Genomic DNA, 16429 nt, shown 5'->3' with positions numbered 1-16429 from the left:
TAGAACAATTCCCAACTCTATCACTGAGCTCTAACCCCATAGTACCAGCCCAGCCATCCACCACCATCTCCGCAATATCGTCCTCTAAAAGCCAACTGTTTTCAAATTTAAAAGAATAATTATACCTCTGTCGAATTTTGCAATTTTATCTTTTTGTAAACGATAAATAAATACTAAGATTTGTAAAAAAAAAAAAAAAAAACTAAGATGTTGAGGTAAAAATTAACTACTAGAATGGAAATAAAAAAAAACATATTCCTTTCCGTTAAAAAATAAAAAATTCCTTTCTCCTTTCAATTTTCAGCCTATAAATACTAAGATTTGTCAAAAAAAAAAAAAAACTAAGATGTTGAGGTACTAAAAACTAGGGGTGTTCAAAACTGAACCAATCCAATAGAAAAACCGCAAATCAAACCAACCCAAACCAAAATCGTAAAAAATCGCATTTGATTTGGATGTATTCAAATCATTTTTTTACTCAACCTCATAGTTTGGTTCGGTTTGCGATTTTGATTTTACCAACCGAACCAAACCGCAATATAAGAAAAACACAAGTTAAAATATATGTTACCTAGACCATTACTCATAGAAACTCAAAGAAAACTTTTATAAAATGACATATTTTTTATCTTGTTAAGTTTCTTCTTTGTTTTTCTTTCAAAAATATATTTAAGTGCTACTTGAACTTTTACATAATGATAAAAATATTAGTCTTTTGTATTTCTTACAAAATAAGATTACTTTTGTGTTCACGGTTTTAATTGGTCTATGTAGTTGGAACATTGTTGGATGAAAATAAAATTGTAATGTTGGATGAAATTTAAAACATTGCTGAAAATATGTTGTACTTTAGTTTTTTTAATTTGATTTTAATGTTAGAAACAAAAAAAAATTGTCTAACAAACCGCACCAATCGATCTAATCCAAATTGTGTTGGTTTGGTTTTGTTTGATTTCCGATTTTATTATAAAAGTCAACCGAACCAAATCAAACCGCATATTTTTTTATCTTACGGTTTAGATGACTTTTAATCTCAAAACCAAACCAAATCGCCCTACTAAAAACTACTAGAATGGAAATAAAATAATAATATGTTCTTTTCCGGTAAAAATAAAAAATATTCTGCCTATATATATGCCTAAATATATTCCAGATTCCTCCTCCTTCATATGTTACCTCTTTATTAGAGAAGAACCACATCAAGAATTAGAGAAGAACTTTCTACCCCTAAATATATTCCTCCTCCTTCTTCATATGTTACCTCTTTATTATTTGAAAGAGCACCACCACCGCTTCAACTACTCTATTCAATTGGTCACATTCATCTCCAAGGGTAAGGATTCTTCTTCGTTTAAATCATCATTTCATGTTTAAAACATTAAATCCCCAATTTTATTTGAAACCCTAACTAACCCATTACCGTTGAAATCCGAGAAACAATCCGAATCATTTGGATGGACACAAATGTTGTACGGTTTTAAAATTTGCACAACACTCGGTTTATGTTTCAACATAAAAAGAGATAGTTTTTATTTAAAGAACAAAATTATTGTAAACGATCTCAACCATATATTCTAGATGATGTTGTTCTGTTACAATTTTCTGTTACAACAGTAAGAAATCCAAATCTCATAGATAGTTGGGTTTTGTTGTTGTGGAAATACTTTGGTTACAGTTTCACGTTGTTCTGCATCTTGGTTATTAATCACAAATCAGGCGATTTAGATTAATATGGTTTGAAAATTGTTATAAACGATCTCAGCCATATATATTTTTTCGAACTGTCTGGTATGTCTTTAACACCATAAAACCCAAATCGCCTAGATGGGTTGGGATTGATTATTGTAGCAAAATATTAGTTTCTATTTTTCATCTTGGCTATTAATTACAGATAAGAAGGTTCAAATTAACGCAGTTTCAAAATTTGTATAAACAATCTTGTCCATATATTTAAGATTAGACGGTCCTGATCTGTTACAGTGTTAGCAGAAAATCTAAATCCTAGCCTAGATATTGCTTCTAGCATTCCTTTCTATTCTATAGGTACTTACTTCCTACCCCTAGCCACGGCACTCCTTTTTTTTATTTTTTTTATTTTCTATGATTAAGTGTGTGTACTTGTATAAGACAAATTATATTAAGTACTAGCGCGAATTGTGGGACTATATATAGAAAACGAATTAAAATTATTTTTTTTGGAGGAAGAAAGAGAATTGTATTAAAATCAAGAATTGGTAAAGGCAATAATTTCGGCAATAAAAAATTGCTAATCTTATATGGGCAATAATTTCGGCATTGCTCGTCATTTACTTCATATTATGAAAAAGGGAATAGGTGATTAGAAAATCATCTAATTTTAAATATATGACAAGATGACAAGATCAATTTTATTTTACTTTTTACAGAAATATGACAAGATCAATTCACTCAGATATCAAATATAATAAATGATACTTATGATCATTTTTAACTTTAATATATAATTGTATTATAAATTTCACCGTTGCATTGAAAATTATTATTATTATTTTTACTGCATTATTTTATGACAAATCCGTTGGATCGAAATCTATTTTTAAATAGTTGTTAAATAGATTATAATTTAAAGTATCTCAAGACTATATTGATTTCAGATTAATGTGGAGTTTATACAATATTCAGCACAACAGTTTTTTAGACAGCGCTTAAGAAATTTTTTTCTTTTGGACAAAATACTGCCCTACAACTTAGGGTTTGAATTGATTCGTCAAACAATACGTCCCTATAACATAGGGTTCGAATTGTTTCATCAAACAAAACATAAGAATTTAATGTTATGTTGGCGAACGGCGAGTGGATATAAAAAAAATAGATTAATAAAATATAAACTATAAAGTATTAACGAAATTTAAAGATACGAGTTTTTTTAAGGAAAAGATCACGTGTTTGTTTGTAAAAAGAAAAAAAAACCTAGCATGTGTATTATAGTTTTTCTGACAGATGTGTATTATAGTTTACTAGCAGTTGACGGGTGCTTCGTGCCCGTCTATATACTCTTTTTAACTTCAATTCAAAATTATATTATATGAATTTAATTTAGTCTTTAAATTTAATTGAAGTTGATTTACCAAAAAAAAATTAAAATAATTGAAGTTGTGTTGAGTTATTCGATTCAAAACTTACTGTGTTTTGTTGATTGATTTGGTCTCTTTCTTCCTTTGTGCATGTTATAGTAACATGTGTATAACAATATAACAATAATTAAATAAACCAGTAACTATAATATATTCTTTTGTTTGTAGAGTCATAACTTGGTTATGTGATTTCTTTCTTTAGGTGTTCGGTACGGATCCGCTACTTTGGATATACACTCATAACATGTGTGATTTTTTGGACTTAATTGATTTTATCAAGATGTTAATGTATTCTGTTAGGGTCGACATGCCTATGGTTGCAAAAGCTTTCTACTTTACGGTGAAATTGTCAATCCCTTTGTCTACACTAACAGTCTTGTATTTGCTTATGTTCGCGGCTCAACTTCATTGATTGCTTTCATCACCTACGCTTCAAAATGAAGGTATTATTTTTGTTGGTTATTTATTCAGATCTTTTACAATTCTAGTGGTGTCCTCAAGTAAATCATGACTAATATCCTTCACTATGGAAGAAGTTAGCCTTGGGCCGTTACATTATTTCCAATTTCCATTACACCGTGGATGAACTAGTCACCATGGCCAGAAAAAGTTCAAAAAAGTTAGGCAAAATTACACAAATCGTCCCTTAATTTAATTTTAGGTAACACTTTCGTCCTTTATCTTATTTTTTTTCTTCTGATATAATCATTTATGTTATAATCAAGTAACACTTTATTCCTTGATCTTTTTCTCTTCCCGATTTAATCATTTATGTTATAAAACGTCAACATTATTATCCTTTTTATGGGGTTTTTTCAATGAAATTTGGGTTTTTATATTTGTATGTAGAAGATTTGAGTTTGTTTATGAGTTTAATGAATTTTCTATAAGTTTTGTTTTTATGAATTTTTTTATTTTAACTTGATAAAAAGGATAACGATGTTGACATTTAATAACATACAAGACTATATCGGAAAAAAGAAAAGAAAAAGGAAGAAAATGTTACCTAATTAAAACATAAATGATTACATCTGGAAAAAAAAAATAAGATAAAGGAAGAAAATGTTACTTCAAATTGAATTAATGGACGAATTGTATAGTTTTGCCAAAAAGATAATATTAGTGGTCCCATTTGGATATAATTTTTTTTATATCGCGATATAAAAGTTTGTTTCCACATGTATAAACAAATAAAATCCACAACAGATGTGGTGTAAAAATTTAACGGATTTTCTGCATATAAAATACTACACGAATGTTGTTATTTTTAAAATACTTATGAATTTTCAAAATTTTATCATATTGGGACACAAAAACTTGTTTCCGCATATATAAGCATATACAATGAATGGACCGTACGAAAACACAAGTATTTTACTAGTTAAAAAACATGTTATGACAAAGTCATCATTGATGCAAATCATGTTGATTTTCAATCTTCCATATTCTGTTTAGAGTAACAAATTATAGTAATGTCATTTATTTCTATTCAGATTTTTGGTATTGAACTACTAAGGATATTCAAAGCATACAATTCAAGGTAACTCTACATCCATATTATATTTAGGATCATATCCTTGTTATTATATTTTTTAAATTCTTCAATTAAAGTTTTTTTAATTCACATTAAAATTAGTACAAAATTTAGAAGTTTTTCAACCAAATGTTTTTCTTTTCTCCAGATTTTTTAACGAAATTATATTTCTATAGTTTTCAATATTTAGTAAAGCTATTCATAACTTTACCAAAAAAATTAAGGATGACTCAACCTATTTAGCATAAATAAGAAAGATGTGAATTGCATAACTAACATATGAATCAATACTATTTTGAAACAATGTGTAGATAATTGTAGAAAACCAAATTCTCTAATGGAGAGACTTTGCTAGTTCCAAATACAAATAGTTCTATAATATATTTTTTTGAACCAAAATATTTCAATCATATAAAACTAAATTAATGAAAAGTAAAGTATATTTTGACTCGCGAAGTGCCTGATTAGAATATCTAAGGGAGGTTGCAGCAGGAATCAAATGATCCATCAAAAACTTATTTGTAGCCTGTGAGGAATGAAAACTATCTCAGAATAAATATTTAGATGTATCAACACATGTTTATATGCTCGTTAAATTGCATAATTCAGCAACCTCTAGCAAGTTGACCCATAACAAGCCTTCCTTAGTTCAAACAATCATGTGTGTATTAATTCCACACATAGAAATAAACAAATTAACAAACTCATAAGCAATAAATATGTAACTTAATAGGTTTAGCATAATTAGATTTTCTACTATAGTTAGAAGGTCTGATAATAAGTCCATATAGAGGTTGGTAGATGTCAAGAATGACCAATTTGACGCTAGACAATGTTTTTATCAAGTTCTCTGTAGTGAAGTTAAGTTTTTTGTTGAAATCTAAAGCTACATTGTTTATTTTTTCAACACATTTTTTTGTATGATATCCAAACTTAATGATGATTATAGGCAATCAACCTATTGGAGTAAAGTTGTTACACCAATTTGAATTTCTTTGCATGTGAAAGAATTTAAATTGGTGTAACAGTGTTACCTGCAATAAGTTGTTTGCCTATAATCATCACTAAGTTTTGATATCGTACAAACAAATGTGTAGAAAAAAACAATGTAGCTTTAGATTTCAATAAAAAACTTAATTTCACTACAAAGAACTTGATAAAAATGATGTATGGCGTCATATTGGTCATACTTGACTTCTACCAACCTCTTTGTGGACTTATTATCATACCTTTTGATTATGGTACAAAATCCAGTTACGCTAAACCTATTAGGTTATCTTATTTATTGCTTATGAACAACATAGTTTGGTAATTTGTTTATTTCTATGTGTGGAATTAATACATACATGATTTTTTGAAGCAAGGAAGGGTTGTTGTTGGTCAAGCTTGCTAGAGGTTGTTGAATTATGCAACTTAACAAGAATAGAGACATGTGTTAATGCATCTAAATATGTATTATGGGATGGTTTTCATCCCATAGAGGCTACAAATAAGTTTTTGATGCATCATTTGATTCCTGCCGCAACCTCCCTTATATATTCTAATCAGACACTTCGCTAGTCAAAATATACTTTACTCTTTTCATTAATTTAGTCTGATATGATTGAAATAATTTAGTTCAAAAAAATATATTATAGAATTATTTGTATTTAGCAATAGCAAAGTCTTTTAATTAGAGAATTTGGTTTTCTACAATTATCTACTCACTATTTCAAAATAGTATTGATTCATATGTTAGTTGTGCAATTCACAACTTTCTTATTTCTGCTAAATAAGCCGAGCCATCCTTGATTTTTTTGGGTAAAGTTATGAATAACTTTACTAAATATAGAAAACTATAGAATTGGAATTTGGTTAAAAAAATCTTGAGAAGAGTAAAACGTTTGGTTGAAAAACTTATGAATTTTGTACAAATTTTGTTATGAATTAAAAAAACTTAAATTGAAATATTTTTCAAATATAATAACAAGGACATGATCATGAATATAGCAAGGAGTAAAGTTACAATGAATTGTATGCTATCTTGACTATCCTATGTAATTCATATCCTTGACGAAGCATGAAGTATCCCTTCAAGAGTTTTTAGCCTCCTGCATTGAAAGAAGCATATTGGCCTCCATGATTTATCGCATGAGAAAGAACCAATGAGAAGGAATTGGTTGTCCAGAGATAACCTGCATGAAGAAGCAAACTTCAGAAGAATCAATGAAGATGTCATGTTCCAGTTAAACGAAGTAAGAATTCTGCAATCACTTTGTGTCAGTAAGAACATAAGCTTAGAGTCTAAGTAACTCAGAGTCTGAAGTCTCTGAGTCATAGAATCTGACCAAGTCAGAGTCTGAGATAGAAAAGTACAAGGCTCTGATGGAGTCACAGACTCAGAGGCCTCAAGTTTTGATCAACTCAAGACCAGTTCCTAAGAACAACTCAAGGGCAAACTCCTCTAAATTAATCCAAATCCTTGTATAGTTCTCGGCAGTCAAGCTCTAAACCTAAGGCACAAAAGAAAGTAAAATCTTTCAGGGCTAACAAGAAAGAACCCACGAGGTTATGCGTACCCAGAGATAAATTTGTGTACTTTTCAGGGAAGCTCCACAGTAAGACACTAGATTCAATTTCAGAACCTGGACAATGGCTGGTCACTTTCTACAATGGAAGAAATGCATATGTTCCTAGTCCAGAATCTGTGAAAGGAAAATATTGTCACTGGAGAAATCCAGGAGAGTTTGACTACAGATCTGGTAACTTTTCTATCTCTTCTGCATTTGTTTATTTTTTATTTTGATAGATCTGAACATGGTATACTTAACATAAATCCATTATGTGATAGTTACTATAATGTGATAATGAGATAAGAGAATATGCATGGTTATCAACTGCATGACATAATCCACAATGTTCATAAGGTCAGGAGAAGGAAAATACTTTTACAAATGAATGTTTAAACTTTGCTGATCAAAAAGCAGCTTGACTTCTGACAGTCAGTGATGAAAATAGTTCTGATTTAAAAAGATCGTTTGAGAAAACTATTTTCAACTTTTAACAACATTATTTTACTCATTCAAAACATCTTCATTTGTGTGAAGAAGTGTGGATTAGTCATGGTTGATAACCACATCATATACAAACAAGTTAATTTCTCAAGAACAACATGAATCTGTTAAGAGAAATAAACTAGATGTATCTCTTTCTCACAATCTCAGATGTACTAGCTATGTCTGAATTTAGCAGAATCTATCTGAAGCAAAATTTGTGCCCAAGCTTGATAGTGTATTCTGTGGTGAATGCTCTAAAAGTTCAAGGCATACATAATGCATTATTCTAAAGCTCATAAGGTTGAGGAATTAATGCATATCATACATGTTAACAAAGTGCTTGACATTACATGTCAAAGCTAGATGAAAATCTCTCAGGTATACAAAGTGGTTGAACAAATCAGAAGAATGATGAGAAGTGATACATCAAAGAGTAATAAAAACTTGGAATCCTAATTGATATCAAAAGAACATTGTTGGAAACAAATTGTATGATCAACAGACGATTTCAATCAAAAGAGCAGATCAGAGGGCATGCAAAGGTATGTCAAATTATTCTCATTATCTATCATTTTCTAGATATGGTGAAGGTAGTCTGATAGTACTCAGAAGTTGTTCCAGTCAAAATCTCTTATGAGCAAGACTCATAAGAATAAGCATCTGATAACATCAGAACCTCTGAAATTTCAGACTCAAATAAGAATCTACTCTGACGTGCCATATAAGTGGAAAGGTCTTTCAACTATTTTATTGACATTTGGCCCACTTACTTAACATTAGACTGAGAGATTTTATCTAACATGTATCTTAACTATTAGGTAATAACCATAAGACAATGATTTTCTTTCTAATTTTCTCAAGTTCAAGGGGATCTAACCACCAGACACAGTAAATTAGAGATCCATGAAAGAGCTTCAAGGATGGCATGGGTGATTGAGGATTCAAAGACTTGGAGAAACACCAATTTCAAGGGGTACTTGAAGATTTGGGGTTGTGGTTGCACATGAATTAAAAATGAGTGTAATTGAAAGAGTTCTTGTAGTCACAACATTGTTATGAAACATTCAATTTTAGTGGAAGTCGTTGATAATGATGTTTTCTATCAAGAAGAGTAGATGTACCCCGAATCGAGAAAAAAAGGGGGAACTACTATAAATATTGGTGTCATTTCTCTTTCCTTTCCTCTTTTACTTTGTTTAATTTAAGTATATGATTGTTTGATAATTGTAGCTCATTGAGTTGAATGTGATCTAAATTTTAAGTGTTAGCCTAGTTTTGATTCATTGAATTAAATTTTCTCTTTAACTCAATATTGATCACATTTGAATTCAATCAAGTATTGATTCATCAAATTCATATACCTTGTGTTCATTAGTTATAGCTCAATTTATTGCTCTTAGGGTTGGTTTGAGAATTGTCTTGTTTTGTATATTGTGTTGATAAATATTGATGATTGATTGTACTAGACCGTTTACCCGTGCTACCGCACGGGTCATTTACATTGAAAAATAATATATGAAAATAAATGTGATGGACTTCATTGAGTTACCTATTAACATCAATAGAGAAAAAATGAAGCTTGCAAGAAAAAAAATTAGTTTGAGTTTTGCGATAATAGTTGTTTCAGAAATATTTTACCAATACATACATGACCAAACATAAAAGATAGTCACATATATTAGGACCAGTCTCCCTTGAAGAAAAAAATATTAGGACCGGTCTTGTGAAATAAGTTTAGATTCACTTGTGACAAATTAAAACATTAGTTTCACAAATTTGTTACATCAATAGAGAAAAAATGAAGCTTGCAAGAAGTTTCATATAATGAATGCATTGTTCAATGGCCAATAATAGCATGACTAATGTATTCTCGGACAGCCACTCCACCGTGAGGCAACTTTGTCAATTTTTCTTTGTCTTTCTCTCGGATCATATGAACTATGCTTATGACTGGCTTTGTTATTCAAAAACTTAACTTATAATCAAATGTGGTTTGACATCTTTCTTTTTTATAATAGAATATGTGATTCACGCCTGAAAATTCCCAAAAAAAAAAAAAAAAAACTACAATTGTTCAATTAACTATGTCATATAATTAAAATTAGGAATGTAAAAAAAGTCAATATATTCTCAGTCATTTTATTCCGCTGTTTTTTTTTTTGTCGTCACACAATCTCCCTATTTTTGTTACTTAGTAGCTTTCTTATTTTGATTATATGGGTTTTTTTTATTTTTCCTGCTAGAGTATATTTTTGTATATCTTTATCTCTTAATCGGGTACATCTTGTGTTTGGATTTGAGTTCTTTTAAAATATATTTGATGATTAAAAAACAACTTGTGAGTAGCAATATATATATATATATATATATATATATATATATATATATATATATATATATATATATATGTACATATTGTGTTTGGATTTGAGTTCTTTTAAAATATATTTGATGATTAAAAAACAACTTGTGAGTAGCAATATATATATATATATATATATATATATATATATATATATATATATATATATATATAGAGAGAGAGAGAGAGAGAGAGAGAGAAATCCACATGCAAAAATTTATGTTAGATTAATATAAGTTGTCGTCACTATTATTTGGGAACATCTTGTGCTTGGATCGGAGTTCTTTAAATACATCTTTGCCAATTTTTAAAAAAATACTAAATGTGGATTCCTTTTGTAGAAGGCGCAATATATATAAATAAAGAAATCCGCATGTAACGATTTATGTTAGACTAATATAAGTTGTCATCACTCAATTAACTTCAGAATAAGTAGAAAATTATGTTACATGATAAATCCACTTGCAACGAATTATGTTAAGACTAACATAAGTTGTCATCGCTCAATTCAATTCATAAGAAGTAGGAAATTACATTACTTGACCATGAGATTATTTTGGTACAAATCTAAATGCATTCTACTTTGATTTCCTATTTATTTCCTTTGTGGCCTTCATGTGTATTGAGTTGGAGTTCTTAGAATCATAGAGAAAAATATTAGAAATAAACACTTGAAACAACTAAGAAATTTCTTCATTTCTTAAACAACATCATATTCATATAAGAGAATAAACTGAGCAATACAAATGAAAGAGGATAAGTATAGATAATTACATAACCTAACCATATGGTCAATTTAAGAGGAACAACCAATACCTTCTCATCAATTAGCATATTAGAGAAATCATCGACAAAGGTATGCGTACCTTTGTTTTTAACTACTCCCAGCCTGTGAAAGTAAAGATTATACAATAAGATTAGAACATTTGAATACCATGGTTAAAAAAACGTAGAAAATAGCTTACTTTGTGTCATTGACATCAACAACAAACCTGGTGGTAAAGACAAAAGATCAGGAGGAAAATGATCAAATGCAACATATAATGAGTAAAAAAGGAATATGAGAGATTAATGTTGGTTATATACGTGAAAGGGAAATAAGGGAATTAAAATATGAGAGATTAGTGTTGGTTATATACGTGAAAGGGAAATAAGGGAATTAAGATGATTTAAAGCCTAACATTTTTTTTAGGTTTTACGTGGAGGAATGTAAAGGGACACATCCTATAGTGATGGTATAAAAATAAAAGGAGTTACAATAATTAATTGTTATTTTTTTTGGTACAAACAATAATTAATTGTTATTTACATATGAATAGGAATGTAACCGACCGTTTATTTATTTTTTTTATTTTTTTAAATGAATGAGTTAGCACTACTTGTAAATGAATAAATCGTACAAAAAAACAGCCAGATGTAGTTGAAAGATATAAGAATAGATAGTGGAAAGTTACAAAGCTCAAATGGTGAGTTACATAATAAATATAAGAATTAATATATGTAAATGGAAATATTTAGTAAATAGATGAGTTACAAAATCATGTGGACCAATAACAACAAAGCATCTTTGGCGCCAAAGAGTAGTATAATTAGGGTTGGCAATTTTTCTTAACATTGTTATTAGTATTAGAAATAAGTTAGATAGATTAAGATTTAACATTTGAATCTCTCAATTCAATAGTAAATCTTATTGTGCTTTACATTGTCTTAATTTCTTTGTCATAATTATCATTTCGAGCACAAATCCAATAAGTCTATTTGTTTTCAAACACGCTTTCGCTAAAAACTCAATATATTTTGTAAAATGCTATTCAACCTCCCCCCTCTAACGCGTATTCTATCTTAATGTGCGACTTCCGAAAGAAAACTCATATAAGTGGCACATGCCTGCCAATAAGTTTGGGGTTATCAGACAAACAGGCTAGGTACATGGAGTCGTATGCCGAACAACAAATAAACTTTTATACCTAAAAATGGCCTGAGAACTACCCTGCACGGTGGGAAATCCAATTTGAAAATGAAGATTTATCTGAGATGGAAGAAATGTTTATGGAATATGAAGCTCGGTTGGAAGGAGTTTTGCATGGTATAGAAGCCACCAATGCTCTAGCTAAATAGAGAAACTGCACTGTATACGAGTACAAGGATGAAAAAGAGAGTAGGGACCTTAATAACATCATCACAGATGCTATGGAGTTGATAAGTAAGATCATACCTAGCTACACCAGCAAGTTCTAGCTAAAAGTACAAACATTGGAGGATAAACCTAGTCAACTGAGATAGTATAGATCCCACACGTAAGGATCACCATGTAATCAGCAGGTGCATCTTGACAACCGGCTAGGTTAGTAACATCCCAATGATCTCATCACTTTTATATTCTACCTAAGATAAATAAATGCGACATTACTGTATCCAACAATATAAATAGGGAGGATTGGAAAAATCCTAACTGCTGCTTACTTTTCCGCAACCTAAGACAATTAATTAATATTTTTTTTTATTTTTGATGAAAAAACCTTTTTTGGATTGGAGGGGAATTGAAGGCATAGGGTGATGCCACTTGTCAATTGTCTTAATAAAAATAAGCATACTTTAATATAGATAGTAGATAGATAGTAGATTAATAATATTATTATTATTAAGAGCACAAGACATAGAAATAAGGTCAATGTCATTTCCATCCAAAACAACCTCATCCATCACCTTCTTGGATCGAATAATGGAAACTCCTTCAAGAGAATCCACTTTTTTCACCTTCTTCTCGCCAAGAAAGTTTCGGATCTCAATCGACTTGCTGTCATTGGTGATGCTAGCGTTGATGGGGAAATGAGCATACACAAAACTCATCTTGTAGCGGAATCCCTTGTTAACACCAGTGATAAGATTCCCAACGTGGCTAAGAGCAGTCCTGATGGCGGTGGCTGTTTCCCACACTACAAGAAATTTTCCATATAGCAACGGTCACTTTTAGCAACTGCAGAAAAAACTGTTGCTATAGATAAAATTTAGCAACTGATGTTCCAATAATCCGTTGCTATAGGTTAAGAATGAAAAAGCTCCAAACATTTTCACCAAATATTCCATTGGCTCCAAATCAGCCCGCTCATTTTTTCCCCATCTTTTAATTTTTTTTCCCTCTTTCCCACGTTTTCTTTCTTTCACATAACAAAACTAAAAGAAAAAACAAAAAATAACAAACCTAACTTCAAATACTCACGATTGTAACAAAAAAACATCACTACTCACCATTGAACATCCAAAACACACTCCAAATCGATTTCCTCTTCCTTATAAAACCCAAATCTTAAATCTGAGAACACCTCTCTCAATCGATCCAATCACAATCCTCGTAGAAATTCTCTCTAAATCCATCCAATCACAACCCTTAAATCACTTTTCTCATAATCACTTTTGTCACAATCGCTTTTCTTATAATCTCCTTCAATTAGTTTTCTCAAAATCGATTATTGCTCAAAACCCCCCAAATCAATTTCCTCTTCCTCTTCTGTCAGAGCTTGTGTAGAGAAAAAGGTTTCACCAAATCGATTTCTTCTTCCTCATACTTGGTAAGAAGGTTGAATTAGCCCACTGTATATTGTTTATTTTTATGTATTTTTATAGGTTATATTGTATTCTCATAATCACTTTTGTCGCCGTCACACCCATCGAGCTTCATGCCGTCGAGTTTACTCTTTCTTCATCTTACAGTCACACAAAGGTAACACTTCTCTAATTTTCTTTGTTTCGCACTTTCAATTTCGATTTCTCTGTAAAATTTGTAAAGATCTATTTTCGTTTGTTTTAGAAGATTAAAGGAACCATGCTAATCAATTATATTGGAAGTGGATTCAGTTTCTGTTAAAAGTTGTTTTCGTTTGTTATATAGGGTTAGGGTTTTGAATGATTTGATGACTTAATTGGGATCCTCCGTTGTCTAGTTAGCACGCTGTGCTTTGTGGATTCCGCTGGTTTGCTGAACTCTGTTGTTTCAGGTGTTTTTCCCTTTGGGAGAAGTATTCCCTACAGTGAAAATGTCGTTCCAGTGAGGAAATATGCTTTTTTTCTTCTTCTAGTTTTCCGTTGTAGATTTTTATCTCAATTTATAGAGCAGGAAGGTTCTCTGTTGTACTGGTGTTCTAGTGTTGTCTTTGTTAGACAATATTAGGGGTCTCTGGTGTAAGTTTTAGTGTCCCTATTTAGGGTGTTTCAGGGTCCCTGGTGTCCCTGTTTGGTATATTGGTATATCTACAAAATCTTATTTAACATCTAACCTAAGCTTTGTGTTGAACCACAACAACAGATGGCTAAGAAGATCATATTCTCATTATTGTGCTATATAAAACTAAGAAGCTTTCCAACCTCAAATGTTTCTGCAGAAGCTCTTTCTCTTGCTATGTTGAGATGCCAAACTGTGAGAGTATAAGAATTGATGACTGCCCAAAGATGAAGACCTTTTGGTTCAATGGAATCTTATACACACCAAAGCTTTCTGAAATTTCAATGGACAATACAGAATTTGACCAAGAGGCAGATGTGAATGAGGTCATAAAACAAACAGTAAATCACAATGAAGGTAAGTGTTGGTGTGTGAAGTTTGAATTTCAGCATTTGTATCTCTTCACTAACTACATATTCTTCTTTCTTCACTCTTTTCTTTTCACAATTTTGCATTCCATGTTTTCTTAGTATATAAGTAGCTCACAAATTCAAATTTTAAAAATATGTAAACTGAGTGGTAAAATTGTTTATTTCTATGTGTCATGCAATCATTATATTTTTTATCCATGTAACTTCTTTTACTTTCAACGCATGGAAAAATTTGTCAATCTTTATCTACTGTTTGCTAGATAAATCCTTCACTAATTTTCAAACCAGTGCTACATGATACAGCTGTACAAAAGACAATTATAACTATGTAAAACATATGGCCAACAATATATATTACCTTGGCCTCCCTCTTCATTTACAATAGTTGACAACGGACCCATTCCAAAAATTTTCAATCAAGTAGATAGACATAATTAAATCTTAGATCTGTAAAATACTATGAGTAGAAGTTGCTACTTTATACTATTGGGATATTGGCATTGAGAATTGGTTTTGCAGCCTATTCCTGAAGAGAAAATAGAAACAATATTCTTAATCGGTTGGGACACAAAGTCATATACCTTGGAAGAATGACATTTATTCTCGAGTAAAAGGAGCTGAAAAGAGGGGACATGTGCGTTGTATAGGCAATATTCCCAAACCTAAGAAATCAAAAGCTTCTTTGTCTGAAAATCAAGAATTGAGGGATGAACTTAAGAAAATGCGAGAAAGTCAAGAGAGGACAAATGTGTTTATGGCAAATATGATGTCAGTGATACAAAATCGATTATCTCAAGAAGATTTGAATGATATTTTACAAGCTGCAAAACAGGTATATTATATAATTGATATTTTACTTTTCGAGTTCAGATTTCGAATATTATAATAACATGAATTAAGTAGAGTTTGTAACATATTTTATTTTTATTTTTAATAGGGCACAAATGGTGCTAGTACTCCAAACCAGATAAATTATTCAAGTCGATGCAGTGATGAAGACGGAAGAGAGGAAGATTAGAAATTGTTTTTATCTTGGATATGTTTAGGCTCATCTAGTGTTTTTTTGATGTAGTATCTATTTTTGTGTTGGTTATTATATAAAATTGACATTATTTTTTTATTTTGATATGTTTGTAAGACTTACTACTTTGATCATATAATTGAAATTTTCTTTGATGTTACCTTAAATTTTGTGTAGTGCAATAAAAAAGTATTTGCATAATATATTATTTTTTTGGTCTTGTGAAAATTTTATTATTATTATTATAAAATATTTATATTAGGGTAAATTTTATTAAAAAAAAAAAGAGAGAACCTATAGCAACGGATAGATTGGTCCTATACCAACGGATATGGAGGTTGACTAAAGTTATTTAATAGGTGTAAAATGTCGTTGCTATAGCTCCGAAATCTATAGCATCAAGCTAATTTTCCGTTGGTATAAACTATTGGGACGGCATTCTTGTTGTTGGTATAAGCATAGTATCCTAGACGGTAGCAGGTGGGCGTTGGTATAGGTTTCATGACCTATACCAACGGCATTTGAGACCTTTACCAACGGTTTCTGCTGTTGCTAAATGGCAAGTTTCTTGTAGTGCCAGTAAGCAAACCATGCATCGATCTTGACCTACTTCTAACCTTCTTCAACGGTGATGAGATCAAAATCAAGGTTGGGATACTTGAAATCACGAACGAACTACCCGCGAGGTTCTTTGACTTCGATGACCTTAGTGTTGACCTTGATGCTAACACCGTCAGAGATGTTCATTGTTTTGTAGGAGAGGATGGTCTTCAT

The 16429-nt window shown here is 30.7% G+C and overlaps 1 long non-coding RNA gene and 1 pseudogene across 4 annotated transcripts; one reads left to right on the top strand and one right to left on the bottom strand.

Annotated features, from left to right (window-relative positions):
* The first annotated feature begins 1178 nt into the window (after positions 1 to 1178).
* On the top strand, positions 1179 to 8772 carry LOC146930233 (uncharacterized). Of its 4 annotated transcripts, none has more exons than XR_015006306.1 (5): positions 1179 to 1333; positions 3316 to 3556; positions 4607 to 4653; positions 6706 to 8224; positions 8544 to 8772. It is a non-coding gene; the product is annotated as an uncharacterized LOC146930233 (long non-coding RNA). The 4 variants fall into 4 exon arrangements; XR_015006304.1 differs by having other exon boundaries at positions 4607 to 6881; positions 7233 to 8224; XR_015006303.1 differs by having other exon boundaries at positions 4607 to 8224.
* A 3852-nt stretch (positions 8773 to 12624) lies between these two features.
* LOC146930232 (large ribosomal subunit protein uL6-like) lies at positions 12625 to 16429 on the bottom strand (annotated as a pseudogene).

Source organism: Medicago sativa, chromosome 4, assembly GCF_051527215.1.
Source record: "Medicago sativa cultivar Bolivia chromosome 4, Bolivia_mono, whole genome shotgun sequence".
Classification (NCBI taxonomy): domain Eukaryota; kingdom Viridiplantae; phylum Streptophyta; class Magnoliopsida; order Fabales; family Fabaceae; genus Medicago; species Medicago sativa.
This window is presented reverse-complemented; position numbering and strand designations above follow the sequence as displayed.